The sequence below is a fragment of the Monopterus albus genome, unplaced genomic scaffold (genome assembly GCF_001952655.1).
Source record: "Monopterus albus unplaced genomic scaffold, M_albus_1.0 scaffold150.1, whole genome shotgun sequence".
Classification (NCBI taxonomy): domain Eukaryota; kingdom Metazoa; phylum Chordata; class Actinopteri; order Synbranchiformes; family Synbranchidae; genus Monopterus; species Monopterus albus.
The window spans coordinates 191,236-205,696 of record NW_018128030.1 but is presented as its reverse complement, the minus strand read 5'-3'; the positions used below and the strand labels follow the sequence as shown (position 1 = coordinate 205,696).

The 14,461-nt window shown below is 44.9% G+C and overlaps 1 protein-coding gene across 1 annotated transcript in view; it reads right to left on the bottom strand.

The window, feature by feature from the left end:
• cdon (cell adhesion associated, oncogene regulated) overlaps window positions 1–10,411 on the bottom strand; it is a 30,929-nt gene extending 20,518 nt beyond the window's left edge. Inside the window, exon 1 of the mRNA XM_020614758.1 lies at window positions 9,895–10,411. The gene's annotated coding sequence lies outside the window, so the exon portion shown is untranslated. The remainder of the gene's footprint in view (window positions 1–9,894) is intronic.
• Window positions 10,412–14,461: the final 4,050 nt, after the last annotated feature.

Genomic DNA, 14,461 nt, shown 5'->3' with positions numbered 1-14,461 from the left:
TCTGGCTTTGCTCTGACATCCGCCACCATGAAGCTGCCTCAGTGGAGACAGTGTGAGGATATCTTGTATCCCTCATCACATGGAGTCATCCTGATGCTGGCAACACTGACTGCATGGAAATGCAAGTCCTGTTTCCTCCTGAACAGACACCCAGACAAAAGCTGGAGTAGCCCTTTGACAAAAGGGAAGTCCCTGTCAAATAAAGTCTGACTGGCCTGAGAGCCGCCTCCTCTGGTCCACTGCTGATCTGCGGCCAACCCACACCCTCACTCCTTTGCTTCCCTCAAAACTCCAGGCTGTAACTTAAAGGAAAACAATGCTGTGTTCCAGATTTCCTCCTGATATCCCAAATCTGATATTGTGTTACTCTCTGTTTTTGCAGTTATGTTGGTGATGCATAGTCACCGACCAGCTATAAATTGAAGAGACATCCTGTGCATAAAACAGACACTGCATCATTGAAAGCTGACATACAAACACATGGGGAGTTCATGAAAATAAATAAGCTTAGTGTCAGTGAGTTTAAGTGGGAAAGTTCCTATATTTCTGGGTGTGGAGGTTGACCCATGTGTGTTTGGGGAAATGTTTGACTGGCACCTAGCTTAAGTGTGTGAAAGTGAGGTAAAACAGTCTCCTGTGTCCATCACTGTGTCTTTGTGACTCCCTTTTGTATGCTCCCTTCCAGAGGAATCCACAGTAAAGATGCACTGTTGAGGGGCAGCACCTTTTTTTTATCCATCTTGGGAGTAATACAGAATGAGACACAGGAATAGCACTATCTACCCCTTTGTAGGACAAGAGGGGTCACTGGTGATGACACATGAGAAAATAAATATAATGACAGGCTGCGCTCAGGGAAGGGAAAGCTGTCTGAGTTTTGGTAGGGTTAGCACCTGCACTTCTTTTTTGGCCTCCTCTCTGCAGGAATGACTTAAAGCCCCACCTGCCCCCATGTGGGGCTGGCCCATATCCCTGTCATATTGGGTAAACAGGGACAAAAGCAACGCGGCAGAGCATCAAAGTCGTGGAGGGCAGAGGCAGAACAGGTCACAACTGGTGCTGCTAACTGAGGAAGGGGCCTGGCTCTGTGCTTCACAAGGCTGCACAACTGAATGAAAGCCACTGGCAAACATCATGAAACAGCTCCAATATTGATTTGTTAACAGGGGTCGATCCTGACTGCTCTGGCAAATCAACACCAGAGTACAAATCCAATAAATCAGAGAGGTTCAGCTCAAAAGAGAGAGAGAGAGCTGTAACAAATGCCTGGAAACAAATGAAGCTCAGAAACAAAAATGTTAAAAGACAGAGAACAGTGGGGGTGTCAGAGAAAGGGCAAGTCTCCTCTGGTATGATGGTCTAATCTGACCTGTGTGCTGATTCACATGCTATATACCCCAAACCTGTCTGCACTCGTCCCACATCTCACTGACAGGGGATCTGGAGCACACACATTCCTCAGCTCCACAAAGAGAAAAAGAGCGACGGACACGGAGAAAGACAAAGATACAAAAAGGAGATGTGAGATAAATTCAGATCAAGATAATGAGAGGCAACAGGGAAAAAGCACATGAGAAAATAGAAAGAAAAGCTTTCTGGGACGGGAGTAAAATGAGATGGGGGATATAAGAAGGATATAAAACATTCATTGGGAGGTGAAAAGTTGTCAAGCCCCACCATTTCTCCTCCTCCTTTATTTGGCTCAGAGATAGAGACGTATAGATAACAGCTGAGCTTGCATCCACATCTGCCAAAACTGACTGATGATTCAACCTACAGTCACTACATTCAGCTCGGCCCAGAACCTTGGGAAGAGCTTCCCGAGAGAAGAGACTCTAGGGGACCATTATGGGCTTCTACTGGTCTGGGTGAGCTCACTGAGGCAGCCCGGGGCCATGGAGGAAACGAATGATTGGAAACGCTGGGCCTCTGGTATGGCCTGCCTCTGTCTGATTACAGACCGAGATGTTATTAAAAGTGGGACAGACTTAGAGAAATAGAGTGAGCTAAAGTAAGGAAGAGAAAAAGAAAGGTGCCTGACTTGGAATCAACTAAGGGAATTAGATGAGAAATAACAACAGAATCCAATTGCAGGAGTTTAGTCGGTCTATAACAGAAAATGACTGCCTTTGTCCAAACACGACATCCTGTAACAGTTAATGCAAGTCTCCTCAATAAATCATTCAAACCGAGTGTGACTGCAGAAGACAAATGAGATACATCTTTAAGGACAGTCTGCTTTTCAGACACTGCTGTCTGTGTGTGTGTCTGAAGGAGGACAGAGCATCGGCAGTCCGGGAGACACAGGGTGACGGCGGGGCCAAACAGGTCCCAGAACTCTGCGACGCCACAGCCCCGATGACACCAACGTGGTGTGGGATCAGAACAAAGGAGGAATGAAAGAAGAGGCCCCTGGGGATCAGACAGTCACATCCCACAAAGCTCTGTTTACCAAGGACACACATCCCACCCTCCCTTCCTCTCCCCATCGTCTACGTTCTCCAAAGCCCGACCCTCCAAAAGCACCAGGGCCGGGACCTGGGAGACAGCGCTAATTCTAGCCTGAGGCTTGTTGGCCGAGGACACAAACAGAGAGCTGAGAGGGGAGAGAAAAGGAGGGAGGTAGAAAGATTGAGACGGAGGGGAGTGAGAGTGGTGACTGAATGGTACAGTATGCAAGACCCATCTTAATTGGAGATTGTTCTGCAGTGTCTTGTTTTTCCTGGGAATCTGTGAGGGGGAGGGACAGGAGGGTGGGGAGGGACGGCTGTTTCCCAAGGTCCTGAACAGTGGGATTAACCACAGGGGCGAAACTCAATAGCGGCCTCGGACACTGGAAACAGATCCCCGGGTATCGCCACCATACAAGGCCACCTCGAGACCTTTTGCAAAGCACATGTAACTAACAACCCTTCCCTTTTGTAGGAGCTCTCTGGGCCCTTCCGGTTGATTTCACAGGCCTTTCAACCCACAGGGGAGAGTCTGCTCAGACGAAAAGGTAATTCTGATGGAAAGGAGGAATGTACAAGAAGGCCTTCATGCCCGCAGGGTGTGTTATAACACTGATCTCCAACATGTGCCAAGAGTCTGATTCCTCACGCCAGGCAAGAGGGAAGCTGGGATTGTGCAGCCGTGGCACCAGGGAAGAAGAGGCCGCGGATTCACATTCCTCAGTATCAGCCTTCATTAGACAGATGAGACTAAAACACGCTGATGCAGGGGAGGAAAAATTCTATCAAGTTTGCCAGATGTCTTGAAAATGTCCACCTTCTCTGGGGGAGACAAGTCACTATCTGTGTTTTTAAAAGCTGTTGTGTGGGCTGTGAACTATGGGCATTCAGTGATCTGATCCAGCTGCCCCCACCCCTTCTGCCCTCAGTGCAATCTCCCATCCCTCCCCAACTCTCCTGGATTCCATCACTGCCTGTGTCTCTACGGCAACAAGCAGCAAAGACGCAGACAACAGTTTCTGTTCAGTCTCCTCCTGATAGATCCCTGGCCCCCGACCAAAAGTACTTTCAAACTAACATATATATATATAATAAATAATGCAATTTCAAACATGTGCAACAAAAACAATGACGGGGCGTCCAAACAGATACTAACAAGAAACTCAGTTTTACAAAGTTGGTGTTTAAAGCAACCAGAAATAAACTGAAACTGGGGGGCTCTCAGGGTGTTTGCTTCTCCTTTCTTTGTCATCTGAGAGGCGTGAGAAAGAAAGTACAGAGCATTTTCATTTCTCAGAATGATAAAATCGACTAAAAATATAATGAAGCGATGACTGTAGAATAAAAAGTTAATATAATTAGTCTTCTTCACCAATTCCACAAATCTCCTGCAAAAACCCAAACAAACCAGATCGCTTGTATGAACATGTTTGAGGACCCAAAGATAAATATGCAGTCTCAAAAAGAGTCTGTAAATGCTTTATTTAGTTTGTCTAAATGTTTATCCTCCTCGCCTTGTAACACTCCACGCTTGTTGTAAGGCAATCGCAAAACAAACTTGGTGGTGATACGTCAACACACACATCATCTGAGTTTCCACTTCTGGCTCTGGGTCAAATTGTAAAAAGCTCTCCAACATGTTTAGGGTCCAGGCTGCAGCACTGGAAGTGAGGAGAGCTATTGGCTGATGACGTATCGTTCGGACAGAGCCAAAAGAAACACAACCTCATGACAACAGCAAAACACAGAAATAATACAGAAATCATGGCGTATGCAAACCGAGTGTATTCTTGGCCTTGGTTTGTGTATGTGTGCTACTATGTAAGAGCACCACAAAGAGATGACTGTGATTAAGACAGTGATTTACTTGATTAAAGCCAGTCCAACCAGAGATGCATTTCGAAACCATCATAAGGCAGAAATCCAGCGTGCAGAGTGTTGGCAGCACCTCAGCACATTCCCAAAACAATGCAGAAAACTGGACCAACCGTAGCTTCTATCCTTCACACTTGAATTCCTCTGCTCACTTTGAACATATTTTATTAAAAAGGGATTTCATTGCTCCCTAAGGGGGTCTCATCGCAGAGGAGGGAAAGGCGCAGCGCCAACCCCACGCCCCAGAGCGCGCCCCCAGCCGTACCCACATCGCCTCGCACTCTGATCTAGGAGAAAAACACCCATTCAAACAAGTAGCCTGTTTGTCAGCTGGAGAGAAGTGCCAGCCACTAGTTTTGCCTTAATATAGTCTTGCTGATCCTCGTGCTGGCTTTTCAACAGCACACGCATTCTGGGTCACAGAAAACCCATGTCAGATGTGACTTATAGGTTCAACATTTGAAATAGAAAGCTGTGGTTGCTCACAGTTTCAAGAAGAAAAGACAATAACTCTTGGGGCCCATGCTGAGGCGGCAGGCTAAGTCAGGCAAATTTAGTATAAGGTCAGTTCCAGGAAGGGAGAAAGAAATGAATCTTGCAAACAGGAAAACTAAAAATGCAAAAAAAATAAAAAATCCCCTCACATGTTCTGAAATATTTTGCTTTGAGAGCTGTCAGGAAGAGTTCAGTTCAGAAGTTCACTCCCTGAAACCTTCCCTAGGGCTGAGGAATCAATAGGAAATGCAGGCTGTAGAACAATGGGCCTCATCAGGTATTTGCTCGACAAGTATGAGAAAAATAGTTGTTACTGACGAGAGACGAGCACTGTGTAAAATGCCACGTCAAACCCTCCTAGGGAACTTTTTCTCTCTCATACATGTGGAGTTCTGCCTCTTGTTAAAGGCACTTTTATTTGAGCTACACAAGCCAAAAAGACTCACTTGAATGATTATGAGCACATAGTATGTGCATTTTATGGGCAGTTACAGAAAGCAACATACTTCAGACTGCAGGTATTTCAAACGGCTCAGGGTTTAAAGTATTTTGCAGTCTGTTATAGTCTCGTTTTTTTTTTTTTTTAATCAAGCCTACCAGCTGCACATGTAAGAAATGGCTCTGAGCCTGCAGTACGTTTTCCTTCTCACAGTAAAAAACCATGGCCTCTGTCAAAGTGTGTCCTTGAGTGTCAGACAAACTGCTCTTGACCATCTACTGTTGAGGTGCAGTCATTGTCCGTGTGTCTTTTCTCAAAGCGCCACATGTGTGGAATTGGTTTACATTCCCTTATCGTTCGGAGAACACAGACATATATTAGTTGAAGCTTGTATTTCCATTACATTCACAGAAAACAAACCATCTTCAGAGCAGAGGAAGACCCCCCCCCCCCAGCCTGCACGGCTTCATCCTGCCGCATTTCGGTGGCTGGCTGGAACATCTGTTTCTGCTGCTCTAAAAACTGTTTGTTTGTCTTAACAATTATGCCCTTATGTTTCTCATTTCATTTCTCAAATCTCTTGAAAGTCATTACCCAGTTTCAGGTCTTTCAAGGTTCTGAATTTTTAGAAACTCAACACGACCATCTGTTGAAAGCCGGCGTATACATCGGGCTACAGTCAGCTCACCTTTGACATTTCAAAAGAGCTGTACCAGAGGAAGCAGGGGGCCGCCACCGAGAGACATGTTATGCAGTTAAATAATGACTGTGAGCGTAGAGCAAATAAGAACTGCTACTAATGACAGCTCCATGTAAACACAAGGGACACTTCCACTTTCAGCTTCTGCATTTGCCTTTGTGGCTTCGATCTACCCAGTTCCACTCACAGCAAGAATAAATCTAGGGAGGGAAACTGAAGGAGAAAGTAAAGTCTTTTTGTTCACACTGCAGCTGCAGGGCGGACTCACCAAGCCAGCAGTCACAAGAACTCAAACTCTTTCTCTGACCTGCCCATCTTTCCTGTCGACCTCCTGTTCATGGCTGCTGGGTGCTGTCAATCAGCACGATCCCCACCCCCACCCTCACCCCAGCTCCTTGAACATGGGGGCTCTTTGGCATGCTGCCCAATCCTAACGGGCTCTGAGCTCGCGGGCTGTCCTTGACAAATGGGAGCTGAAGCTCACAGAGTAAAGGCCGGCCTTAGAAAAATGAAAAGTCTGTTGTATGAATCGATCCCTGAGCAATGAGCAAAAGGAGGGCTATGTGTCAAAGAACTCAAAACAAGCCAGGTTTTAGTTTGGGAGCAGCTGCTCGGAGGGTCAAACGTCAGCCATACAACAGTTCACTAAACTTCGAAATGGTTTAGGTATCTGAGATTTAGAAAACAAGTAAGACTTGATTCCAGTGGTTAAAATATTGTGAGGAGCAAAACTAAGGTGGTTGCACAGATTCTTCTCCTGCTTTGTGATGTTTTCCTCAGCCAAAGGTTGATCTTTTGGAGCAGCAATATGAGAGATTACAGCGCAAAACCAAATAAGCAACCAAACCACACTGTGATTTAAGTTCACTTAAATTCGCTTAAGACCAGAGCTGAGGTTTGCTGCCTGGCCAAGAAAGCATGAGAATGTGGGAGGTGCCCAAAATATACTTCAGACACACCCTCTCCTGCCACACTTACCTCAAACAGACATTCATACATAAGGCAGGGATTCGTGTAACATCTTAATATGACAATTTGACACTTTCTTTGAGCCCAGGGAGACATCTGTCAACTGTTTGTCCTAACAAACTGTCCAACACCCAAATAGGAAATAATACATGCAAGATGAGATGAAAATATACTTAAATTATAACATTTCTTGTCAACTTTGATGTGAGTAAACCGCTGATTAACTAATCAGATTCCACCTTACTCCCTGATTTTACCTTTAAAGAAACCTCCCTGTTACTATGGAAACCCAAGCATAATCAGCTACTATTCATTTGTCACTGTTGATTAGAATACTCCATCAGAAAAAAAAAAATCAAAAGAGCCATTATGAGAGCAGGGGCTGGTATCATTACCCATGCTTACATTCAAATTGCCCACTTAACATAGTTCTCCTACAGCAACATGTGTTTATCATTAGCAGCACTATAATGGCTCGAACATTATTCAGACTCGCTTAATGGTGAAGTTGTGCTTTTTCTGATAAGAGCTGGGCCACTAATGGTTTATTAACGTCCCTATAAGTCACAAAGCCATGCTGTGAAAACCAAAAATAATAAGTCTTCAGAGGCTCTGTCGCTGTCTGAGTCAATCACATTCCCTATAAGAAGTTATTGTGTGGAAAATCCCACATATTAACAACATGGTCAGTCATAGTCATAAACATGCCTCACGGGCCACTCTGTTCACCTTCAAATCAAGCCATTATTGTAATGTAGCTTGGATTTCTGGGTCTATTTTGTCGTTCATTTTAATTTTTTTTGACAACTGACAGCAACAGCATCCTTGTGCCTCTTAAAACATTTCAGTAGCACCATACTTGGGTGTCAGTCATTCAGAATAAAAGAGTAAGAGCTTTGTTCTGCAGGCCCGGTAGTGTTAAAGAGGCAGAAAGAGCGTTTTGTCCACGGACTGACCAGAATGCAACGCTGCCACAGGGCACACTGTAGTTAGGGTGAGAGACAGAGGCATTAAAGGAAATCGAGGCGTGAATTAAGCTGAAATGAGCTACGTTGAAGGAAAGTGGCCACAAAAAATAAATTACAACAGTTTACTAAAGAAAAACTCCAAAAACACACTCTGTATGAAAACGAGGGAGGATTTCTCTTTTAAAGTGAACGAGTGTCGGAGTCTAAACACAAAGAGCAAATCTCTCTGCTCCTGTCAAAAGGACAGGAGCGCTGAAAGGATTTGAAAGCCATCGGAAGTGTCTTCTTGTTCCCCACCAACGCAACAATGCACGAGCAACTGTTTGAACTTGAAAGTGTTTTATTTGAAAGCAGCCATGTGTGTCCCACTGACTGGATGTCATGCATTCGAGAGGGATTCAGGACTTTGTTCTTGATAACTTTTAAGTGCTCAGTTTTCTGAGAGTTAAGCCTCAAAAGTCCTGGAGACATTCTGATGATAGGGATAAACAGCAGAAGGAGGAAATTACCTCGTCATTCATTTGTAATCAATCAGAAACGACTGCTCTAAAAGTCCGGATTCCTCCAACAGTTTCACCAGAACCATCACTAAAAAAAAAACCTACAAGTGTCAACCTCAAAGTTCCTAAAGTGCAGCTGTGCAGATCACAACACAGCACAACTCGAGTACAATAAGCTCCTGTGTACACGTGCACACTAATGCCCAGTGGAGTAAGAGTTTAATTTTGTTATTTTGTGGATGTTTATGACACGGAGAGGAAGAACAGACACTGAAGGAAAACTACACACAACATTCCTGATGAACTTTATCAGACGTTTACACATGCGCGTCATTTTTCTTTACAGGGTTTTAAAGACTCCCCTTTACCGCTAGTGTTTCTACTTCATCCAAAATCTGAATTCCATTAAAAGCACCTTCCAATCAGTAAACAATTACACATTCATAGAAACAGGCAGATTGGCTTTTTGTTTTTTGGTTTGTTTTCCACAGTAATTTGTGCACTTGCCAAATTTTAGAGTGATTATCATGGATTTACCAAGGCGACATTTATGACACCCTCCGGAGGTGTTATCTAAAACAATAAAGGCTCTGTCTTTGGAGAGAGACAGAAGAAAACTTCAAATATTAGCCTAAGCCACCATGTTTCTGCACTGTGGAAGTATTTTTATACATCTTAAAACAACACAGCCTTTACAAATCCCTAGTCCAGGTTCACCTTTTATGACTGTGACATCAGTGTGTCAGTGAAAGGACATTTATAAAAATGTTCTTTCAGGTTTCTGGGTAGAAATGCAGCCTGCAGGCATCTGTTTTCAACTGGCTGCCAGGGCTGTTTACCAAACAAATATTTAGGCCTGTGCTTGTGTTTCCAATAGAGCTGAGCTGTGTCAGAACGCACACACATGACAGGTTACTGCCACTCATCTGGAGGCTTTATGCTGTGTTTTAGCACAAAGTCATATGTGGGAGGATTTCCCTTTTCTGCAAACTATAGTCAAAGATGTAACTGGAAGTCGAAAAAAATCCAAAATATAGTGCATCACACACACTTTATACAAACTAATGTACAATTGATTTTCAGTAACAGAGCCTTATCATGGTAATGAGGTCAAATGGACGAATATAACGCACAGGCACAAGATTATTATTTAGTCAGGGTAGGGTTTGTAACATGCATGCAACTGTAGATTTAGTTAATTCAAGCATGCACGCCCACACGTAGAGCCTCACATTAATTGCCGTACACAGGCGCCCCCCGTTTACCAGGCCACCGCTCCGCGCCGCTGGTCTCCACTTTCACCACAGTGCAAAGTCAAGAAAACACGGCAATGTTTGGGAAACCGAAGAAGCTGACAGTGACTCTGTCTTCTTCGTTTAACGCCACCTTTTCTTTTATTTCCAGAGACGCCTAACTGGCCTGGTGCACACACCGAAACCTCCCCAGAGCCCTCTCCAGCCGGCCCGGGACTCCCCCTCTGCCTCCCCTCCGTCCTTACCTCTCTTGCAGGAGGGCAAAAGCTGCGAGCCGTCGGCTGAATCAGCAGCAAAGCGCATTCTCCTGGTAACAAATCCGTACGGGGCCCTCCATTAGACACGGGCTGAAAGTATGCGACGACAGAAGGAACATGGAAACAACCGAAGGTGAAGGAGAGAAGATCGTTTTCAGACCCGCAGCGCAGCGCAGGCTTCGGGTTAAGGTGCGACACCTCCCCTGATCTAAACTCGAGCTGAGGTGGTGAAGAGTTTTCTCCTGTTAAGTTCGGAGTCCGTGCGTTTCAATAAAGGGGTTACGTCCCGGTTTGGTGCGCTCACGCACTCGTTCTGTGTTTCCCAACCCGTTACTGTAACGTCTCCGTCTCTAGTACCGCAGCTTCTTCCACACACGCATCTTTGAAGCCAGTGTCGAATTGCTCAGCAAATCATGGCAGCGGCGAGGCCGGTCGTCAAACCAGGAATGTCCCAGCCCCACAGCTCAGTGCGGCTCCTGGAGAGGGGAGGGAGACGGAGAGGAGGGGGTGTTGCCCATATAGGTTGTGCATTAACAAGTTTTACAATCTTAGGAGAAAAAACGCCTCCTCCTTCCTGCGCACGTTTACTGCTCTGTGTAACTTACTGCATTAAGGATGTAAAGGTAAACTCACCTGGAGACATTCAGGGGGTATAAGTCAGTGATAATGATTTTTTGATTAACCTCTTTCTATTTTAAATATCTACAAAATACACTGAATCAAGATATGCTGTGAAAACAAGCACACTTATTTACTTAGAATCAAGACAACAGGCAAAATAACAACATTTTTAAAACCCAATATCCATTGGTGAAAAGTAAACAACAAACAAATAAATAACTACTGAATTGTTTCCTCATTTCAGCTGTGCAGGTGAAATGAGGTCAGCAAGGCAGGTGATATAATAACTAACATCGGTTTGAAACAAGGACAAACGATTCATGTCACGATTAATATCAGTAAAGAAATGAAATTGTTACTGTAAAGATGAACATTTTAATAAAATCATGCTTTTACTTTGCACTACATGCATGAATTAAGCATGCACATATTAGTACTTTTTCAAGAATTTCTAACAATGTAGATATATTTTGTTACTGTACATCAGCTGGAGGCCTTTTGTTAAAGTAGTCACACAATATGCTGTTTCTACTGGAAGCTTCATTAGCAGTGAAAACATCTTCCCCTGTTTAGGATAACCACTGCACACAGCCTCAATCCTGACAGTACCTCAAAACCATAAAAGCAGTAAAGTTCCTTGCAGATTAGACCAGCTGTCACTGGGCTCATTGAAATGAATTAAAGTTCTGTGGGAGGGGGATGTTTGAACAGCTAATAGTTATGGGTCATTTCTGGCATCAGAGCTGTTGGTTGGCTGCAGCCGTTTCCTGATTGCTAGGTGAAACGCCTTCACAGAGGGTGGGGGAGGAGAGAGAGAGCCGTGGGTGTGAAACAGTCGTCTGTTGTGCATATGGGCATGAGGTAAACAGCCTAATCATGTTTGAGACTGTAATTATGTGCTCCTGCGTTGGCCCGGCGGTAGCAGTGCCGGGCCCACCCTGCTTCAGGCGGCAGGTGCAGCTCACTGTCTGACAGCTGACTCCTATGGAAGGTGTGATCCAACCCTCCCGAGGCGGATTCGACCAAGTGAGGGCTTCAGGCAGTCAGGGCCAAAGCCAACAGACCAGCAAACCTCTGAGAAGATAAACAACACGGAGGAGGTGGTGGAGGCAGGGCCGATGAAGGACGGATGGCTCTACTACTACTGTGTTGTGGCTTTGTAAATCAAGCCTTCCTAAGTTTTCAAGAATCTCTTTTACAGGTACAAACTGAACTAGCTCTTTAAAGCAGGAAGAAGCATGTAATGGACAGTTTCATGTAGTGGCCTCAGAGAATTCAGAAAGAAAATCAGGTCATTGTGAACTTAGAAACGTTTATTGCCTGCTCTTTGGCACATCACTGCCACCAGCCTTCACAGGAGGACTTTTATTTTCAGGTTTGTATAGCCCAATATCACAAATTCTTATTGTGATCAGTTTATTTAATATTAGTATCACTAGTATTCTATACTGTAGCTTGCTGTGGACAACACAAACTACAGATGAGATGATTATTATGGTGGAAGAAGCTTATTAATATTACATATTATGTTTTACTGATGATAAAATATTAGTCTCTCTCAGGGTCAGGAGCTGGCTGGAGATGGAGGATCTGGGTTCACTGGGGGGTGAGCGGGGTGATTGGACACAGTCGCATGTGAAAGGCCAGAGAGTGGCGAGTCCACAGGGAGCACGGTCCACACACAAAGGGCCAGGGAGGGGCTCAGTGGGGGCGGGAGAGGCGACTGAGGAGGAGAGGCCGCGCTGGGAACCAAAGCTGACAGCGCCGACACTTCTCATCCACTGAGGGTTCGGCTGTCTCTGGCCCCCTGGGGAATATACTTACACAGTTCAGAGAGCTGCTCACTGAGAGCAGAAGCAACAGAAACAATAAAAACACAAAGCACTAATGACCTCTGGCCCACATTTAACTGATATGAGTCTTGTTTCCTTAGTCATATCAGCCCTGATCAAATCAGTAGATTAAAACACATTCAGTCAGTACAACTTTACTTGGTGATGATCATGCAGAGGCTGCAAAACACTGGTAATTTACAGTTTAAACATTAAAACACAGTGTTTCTTCCTGTGACACCCTGATTGGGCTTAAATTGGCAGGAGACCTGCTAACAAGGGCTTTGTGTTCTGAAGCGAGCTGGCACATCCAGCTCCCTCTGTTTTGCTGTGAGGATCAAAAGCCTCCATCGCTGTCATGTGTTGATGTGTTTATGACCTGCAAAGTGGTGCTGGCTGTGTGGACTCTGGCGGCAGGGGCCTGAGGGATGCTTCCAGTGCTATTAAAAGGCACTTTCAGCACTCATATGACTGTCCAGAGAATCAGGCGTGGATATTGTCCGGTGTTGCTCTTTCACACATGTGGCCTGACATATCACCTACTGGTTGGTTTATGCAAGAGGGTGGCACCTGGGTAGTGTGCAGGAGGTGGGACATGATGCAGATGTATGCTGTCACATTGCTGGTTTTTAATTTTGTCATAAACAACCACGTCTCTTGTCATTCTTTGAATTTGTCTGCCAATTGTGGCATTGGCCCTTAATGATAGAACTTCTTAAATCTTGTCATCTTTCTTGTTTTCCTTGGCATCTTCCTGTAAGTGACCCTTGTTGCATGAAGACTGGTGACTGACCTGAGATGCCCTTTCCTCTGGTTCTTCATCTGAAGCACTCAATCACCAAAGGATTTGTTGGTCCAAAAAAGCCCTCCCCAAAGGATGGTCTCTTGTATCCTCCTCACTCCTGGATCTTCGCACCTCGGAGCAGGAATAAGGGCAGAGACACGCCGAGCTGAAGTGAAAGAACTAGCAACGATGTAGGCTGACTGTTGCATTGCCTTATGCCGCCTTTGTCTGGGCCAGATGAGTTGAAAAAGTGGCATTTGAACACACCGCACAGAGTACTAAGCTGAACAGTCAATCAGACTCTTTCATGATGAGACCCGACCGGCCCTACACCGATTCAACAGGCCGAATCTGCTGAAGAGCCACTGACAGGGTCTGACTAATGCCAACAGTGCGGGACACACCAAGAGGATGAGCCATGGCAGACACTCGCCAACAGCCCAATGTTCAACCACGTGTCATGGCCTTAAGAGCTTATGGACATTTTTCAAGATGGGGATCAGAACTCATTCCGGGTCAGCCAAGGATCAAAGAGTGAGGAATGATAAAATAAGGCAATTGGGATTTAGCCCTGCTCTGTTCACACATGGGCTCACTCAGACATTACATGGATGTTGTACCAGGGAGCTGGCAGGTTAAGATCTGTGTAATGTCCAGGCCATTCAGACATTTCTGTTCTGTACATACAGCTCCTCTGGGTCCAGGTAAGTTCAGGGCTGCAGTGCTTTATCAGATAACAGGAGAACCTTCCCTCTGATTGTCAGCAGGACAAAATAACACAGTTTAATCGTAAGCCTTCATATCCGACACCCAATGTTACATCATTTACTTGAAAGCAGATGTTTGTAAATGTTAAATGCCACGAAACAGCACCTGTTGCCTTTTTATAGGGTTTGTAGTCACGGAGAGGGACAATTACAACAATATATGCAAACTTTTTTCTTAAGGAGCTAAGACAGGCACATTTATGTCCAACATTTTATATGCTTTTATAAGACCGGGAAAACTTTGCACAGGCAAAAAAATATCTATGAGAGTGAGAAAAATCACAGCGTTCTACAACATAGACAAAATGGATTTCCCCTCAGAGGGCTGTATATCTCATGAATTAGACTGTGTGTGTGTGTGTGTGTGTGTAGTCTATGCTGTGTATATGCTGTGTCTTTCTGTAGGTTCAGGAATGCAGCTGCAGTTGTGTGTTTGTGTGTGTGTGTTGTACGGATGTGTACAAGAAAGAGAGAAAGAGGAATCTGAAGGCACCCCTCTCCATCTGGTTTCTGCATCACTGTGTGGGATCACATTATCCATCGCAGACTCT